The sequence below is a fragment of the Amblyomma americanum genome, chromosome 9 (assembly GCF_052857255.1).
Source record: "Amblyomma americanum isolate KBUSLIRL-KWMA chromosome 9, ASM5285725v1, whole genome shotgun sequence".
Lineage (NCBI taxonomy): Eukaryota > Metazoa > Arthropoda > Arachnida > Ixodida > Ixodidae > Amblyomma > Amblyomma americanum.
Window position 1 is genome coordinate 53,337,136 of NC_135505.1, and position 5,762 is coordinate 53,342,897.

The following is a 5,762-nucleotide window of genomic DNA, read 5'->3' on the forward strand; positions in this document are numbered from 1 at the left end:
GGCCGGCCAGAAAATAGATGTGGCACTAAAAATACCAAACCCGAGTGCGGAGCAATAAGAAGGAATACTCTCGAGCGACCGTCAGGACGTCCAACTTGGACTAATCTGGCGAGCACAGCTGGCAGTGGCATCCAGCGGAGCCCTGGACTAGGGGCAGGCGACCATTGCTAAGAAGGCGGACGACACACCTGACTCTGCCAAATTTCTCTTACTCTCTAGAGCTCAATAAACGTTTTCCTTCCTTCCTTCGCTTATATCTGTTTCACAAGATCTACTATACCAATCCTCTCCTTAAGAGGGGCCGCTGCGGTGGCTCAGTGGATAGGGCACTCGGTTGCTGAACCGAAATACGCTGGATTGATCTTGGCTGTGGCGGGCGAATTTCGATAGAGGAGAAACTCTGGACCAGCTGCGGTGGCTCAGTGGTTAGGGCGCTAGACTCCTGATCTGGAGTTCCCGGGTTCGAACCCGACCGCGGCTGCGTTTTTATGGAGGAAAAACGCTAAGGCGCTCATGTGCTGTGCGATGTCAGTGCACGTTAAAAATACCCAGGTGGTCGAAATTATTCCGGAGCCCTCCACACGGCGCCTCTCGCTTGCTTTCTTCTTTCACTACCGCCTTCATCTTTTTCCTTACGGCACGGTTCAGGTGTCCAACGATATGATACAGATACTGCGCCATTTCTCTTCCCCCAAAACCAAATAAAAAAACTAAAAAACTCTGGAGGCACGTGTACTGTGTGATATCACTGTATGTTAAGAACCCCAGGTGACCAAAATTTCCGGAGCCCTACACCACAGCGTCCCTCATAGCCTGGTTCGCTTTGGAGCGTTGAACCCCCGTAAGTCGTAAACCATCCTGAGAGCTGGCTGCAAACTACCCCTACACGTTTCAGACAGCAGCGATCATCTCCACAAAATAGGTGTTCCTTAAAGTTGTACAAATTTTTTTAATCATTTGTTCCCAGTATCTCCGCAAGTTTGAACCAACTCCCCGCCATGTTGTTGACATTATTGACTTTAATACTGCTGCATTAGGCGTGTCAGTAGAAATTTGTCTATATTCTTTGAATTTGATTTCACTGTCTTATTTTCCGCAACAATTATCTTTCTGCCACAATTGTTCTTGCTGTTTCCTTTTTTGCCACCTCACACCGCCTTTTTTCTTTTGCTGCACCTAATGGTATTTAGTGTATGTTGTCCCCCTCTCCTCGTAATGCCTTCAGGCCCTGACGGTAAATGAATAAATAAAATGAATAATGCTGGCGCACACAGCTTGTTTTTGGTAAGCTTTCGCAAGTGTCATACTAAATATGTGGTTTTAGACAAGGCTAAGTCTAATTATCGGACGGTGCCAGTATTACTACTCGATGTAAAGAGCACGTATCCACGTGTCGTAGAACTTCGCTCATGAACAGTTATTTTCCAGTGTCCGTTTTCAGCTAATGTATTCTATTCCAGCATAGCCATGGTATTGATACGGGTTCTGCCACATTTATATTTTAACAGTGTTGTTTACCGCCACCAGTGGACAGCTTTATCCAGTTTTTTTCGCCACGTTGCAAGAGTTGTCTGGCGTATGGTTGTTAAACAATGCCGTATGGTTCGCGGAGATTTGCGATCATGAGTGGCCAGTTATGCACCATTTATGTCTTCTCACGAAGATGCGTGCCTGTCACCTGGTTTAGAATACAGATGTTTTTATTTCTTTGTGAACAATCATCCCACAAAAGAACTCGACTTCTACACTTCCTGCATGCTCGTCATCTCTGTCGGTGTCTCTGTCTCTTGCAATGTCATGGCACATTTGCCAACGACACTTGCAAATGTTGTTATGCTTAATTTATGAAACCATATGCCGTATTTTTGTGGAGGGAAAAGAAAATGTGCTGTGAAGATCCCATATTCACTGTAATCTCTTTGGATCAATAAACATTGAAGGGGTCAGGAACCAGAAGCCTTAATGAACTAAAATTGGTTTATGCACTTTATTGTTACTGGTCCTGAGACCAAAGTTACAAATGTAGGTACAAAGGAGGTTAACTTGGCCGCCTTACATGATCTTCAGCCATTCTTGATATATTTGTCAGCAGTCTTGAAATGCATTTTTTTGCCAGTCATGAAAGAAGGGACAAGGGGAATAACACAACGTACTTAAGACCAGTCACCGTCTAGTGCAGTGAGATGTGTTAATAGCGTAGAGGCAACAAATATTTCTATGTGTGTTTTTGCCCTGGAATGATACACTATACATTAGTAAACACTGATCATCGCGTGCAGTTCAGTACTCAATAAAGAATTTAACTTCTTCCACTATAGTTCCAGTTGCCAGATAATAGTCGCAACATCACAAGTGGGTGCGAGATCACGTAAGGCATACAAAAACTGCAAAATAACCATTGCTTTATTGTTTTAATTATTTCACGCTCTTGCACTAAACGGTTTCCGAAGCCGGTATGGCCGCAAATGATTATATTTCACATTTTGTATGCCTCGCGTGATCATATGCTTGCTTGTAATGTCGCTGCTGAAACCGAAACTGCATGGAAAATAAATTAAATAAGTAGAGGTTGGACTTTTTGCTTTAAGCAAAAAAAATTCACTGAATTCAGTGTTAAAATTTGGCTTTAACCAAAAAAGGGTGGTCAGTATTCCTTGACATACATGCCATAACTAGCTGGCTACCGAAGAGACTTACACCCACTCGGGCAAAGAAAACTGATGCGCAGTAATGCGTTTCGACGTATTACCCCGCTATTTTACACGCCTCTGCTAATCCGAAGGCTCCAAGCAGTCAAAAGGTTGGATGTTGTGCCGATGGTCATAAAACAGCCAACACCCAGACGTCCTTAGGCTGTCTTTATAAAATATATGGCGGACATAACTTCTTGCTTTCGGTTGAGTTTATGGGAGGCTAGCGTCAAAATCGACCCAGGAATAATTTTTCAAAAAAAAAACAGTCATAGAACCGTAAAGCTTAAGATCATGAGATAGAGATTGAGATAAGTGGTAGAGGAAAGGCAGGGTGGTTAGCGAGTAGAATGTTCCGGTTGGCTACCCTGCACTGGGGGAGAGAGATGAGGGGGTGTAAAAATAATAAGAAATTAAAAAATGCGGTCCGTATCAAGCACGACAGGCAATGAGACAAGTACAGTAATTTAGAGGCCGCCGCAGCTGCAGCCTGCACACCTTGAGGGCTGCTCACTGCTGTCACCTGAGTGTAAACTATCAAGGGCCCTCCATCACGAGGTAGCGCAGACGTTTCATTGTCAAGAAAGGCTGCTTGTCGTTGAGGCTGATAATGTTGATGACAACGTAAGCATCGGACTTACTCTCGGAAGTATGAGGCTAGAGGATGCATTGTGCTAGCTTTTGGACAGCTGCAAGCAATGGATTCAACGAATCCAGGATCTGCAGTGAAATCTGTGCAGCTGGGATGTGCATGCTGGAAAGCAGCACACGCATGGCATTCACGATTGGCTTTAGCATTGCAATCACTTGCTCGTCTGCGACTTGGTCTGATTTCTGACCTACTACCGGACCAGCAGTAGGCTCAACACACTGCGTGCGCGGTGCTTGTTTTGCTGCCGGGTGATTCGGGAGCGATGGCCAAGTCATTTGGCGGTCCCGATCTTGGACGGGAGTTGTGACTTGTGCTTGATTAGCAATGGGCTCGCGACTCTGAGCACGCAATACCTTCTGGTCACAGCGGGTGTGTGTAGTTCAGGCAGAAATGGCCAAGACCTGTCTGTGACAACAGTCTGTGCCTCGCCGTTCATATTGCTCCAAATACTTAAAGTATTATGCGGAGGGGAGGACAAGTTGCGGAAATTCTTGGACGATCCTTTCCGATGCTAGCTGCTCTTTTAAAATGTCTGTGACGAGGGCGACGACGCCGTCGCACATTAGCGGCAGGTTCTCTGTGTGTGTAATTGTCTCTTGCCGTTTGTTTGAGTATCGCCCTTTCCCTTTTCAGGCGATTACAATCCTTTGAGGCAGCTTCATGAGGGCCGCGGCAAATGGCACACGTAAGGACTGTTGCCCGCAAGAATTGCCGCTGTATGGCTGAGTACACCGTGGGCACACGATGCGGAAATTGCACACACTACTCGCATGTGCTATCTTCATGCATCTCCGGCACTGGAGAGACTTCGGGACGAAAGCCCTAACTACATGCCGAAAGTGCCCTACCTTCACGTACGTTGGAATGCAGTCCCCTTGGAAGGTCAATTTGATGCACATTGTCTTCCCAAGGCGCTGAGCTTGCAGAACGGCTACACCTTTGGTAGCTGGTTGAACCAAGCTGGGCAGATCAGAGTCTCGCGTGGCTACGTCGTCGTCTTAAATGGCGCTTACCGTAGTGCCACTGCCTAGAAGGAGATGTGAACGAGCGCTGATGCCGCCGAATGTTCTGATGTTGCTGAAACTCTCAAGCGCGTTCTGGTCCATGACGTCAATGGCGACGACATTCCTAATAAGATTCACCCTCACATCTTTAATTGCTCCCGGGACGCGAGCCTCCCGGAACGCAGTCGTGGCTTGCCTATTGATATGGTTGAGATTGTCGGTGGTTTTCTCTGGCACAAATAGGACAGTATGTGCCGATGATCCTCGCTCCATAGAAATCGTGGAGGTACTTGACGACGGCGAGTCCTCACGTTTTATTGCGCAGCAATACTACTTTAGGTCGCACTTCAGCCCGTTCCGTGGCGAGGCGGTGGTAGGCACCCTTGACCTTTAGCGTGACCTCGCTGCGTGACGTCACACCACGTGACCTAGAGTGACGTCACACCAGCTGCATAAAAACGGGGCCTCATCTCACGCCGTCGCGAGGCGAGGCGGTAGCCACCAACGGCGGCCTAACTCCCGCTTCTCTCACCAGGGGCGCTACGGTCGGTGTGACGTAACACCAGCTGTGTAAAAACGGGGCCCCATCTCACGCCGTCGCGAGGCGAGGCGGTAGCCACCAACGGCGGCCTAACTCCCGCTCCTCTCGCCAGGGGCGCTATGGTCAGAGTGACGTCACACCAGCTGTATAAAACAGCTCCGCTCCTCTCGCAAAGGCAGTCATATAGCCAGATGTTACGATGGTGTCTACAAACAAGGCAGCTCGGCAGAATGCAAAGAGGAAGCATCAGCGAGCTACGGAGACGGAAGAAGAACGACTTTCTAAGCGGCGTGCCCAGTATGCAGCTCGGCGACAACGTGCAACCTCCTGTGTAGAAACAGCAGAATCAAAGGAAGAAATTATGAGTTTGCCCGACAGTGAGTCTCCTTCTACTAGTTCAGAACGCTGGAACGCGACTAAACGGCAGAGGCGTGTCCAAGAAACCCCGGAACAGCGGCAACAGCGGCTCGAGAAGGAACGTGCGTTTCGAGAGAAGGAAAACGAAAAGCGAAGAAAACAGCGTGCAGAAGAAACACCCCAGCAGAGAAGAGCGTTCGAAGAAAATTGCTTCGCAATCACCAGGCTTAACCAAGCTAAGCCACGGCCGTTTTTTTTTGAGTCTACGTTTGGCCTTCATGCTTACGACTTTGATGAAACCGTCGTCAGCTGAAGAGCCATCACTAGTGGCCGAGTACACCACTGTGGCCTGGCTGCTTGCTTCATTCGGGAGGCCAAGATGTTTCCTCTGGGCGGCAGCGGGTGACCGACCGGACTGAACATCAACAGCATCCACTTCATTCACCGTCACCAAAAAAGAAACAGTAGTTCCATTATAATGTCGTTAAACAGGAAAAAACTGAAGAGGCGAAGGGACG

The 5,762-nt window shown here is 48.0% G+C and overlaps 1 non-coding gene across 1 annotated transcript; it reads left to right on the plus strand.

The window, feature by feature from the left end:
* The first annotated feature begins 408 nt into the window (after window positions 1-408).
* Window positions 409-480, plus strand: TRNAR-CCU (transfer RNA arginine (anticodon CCU)). The gene has a single exon. It is a non-coding gene; the product is annotated as a tRNA-Arg (tRNA).
* The last annotated feature ends 5,282 nt before the right edge of the window (window positions 481-5,762 follow it).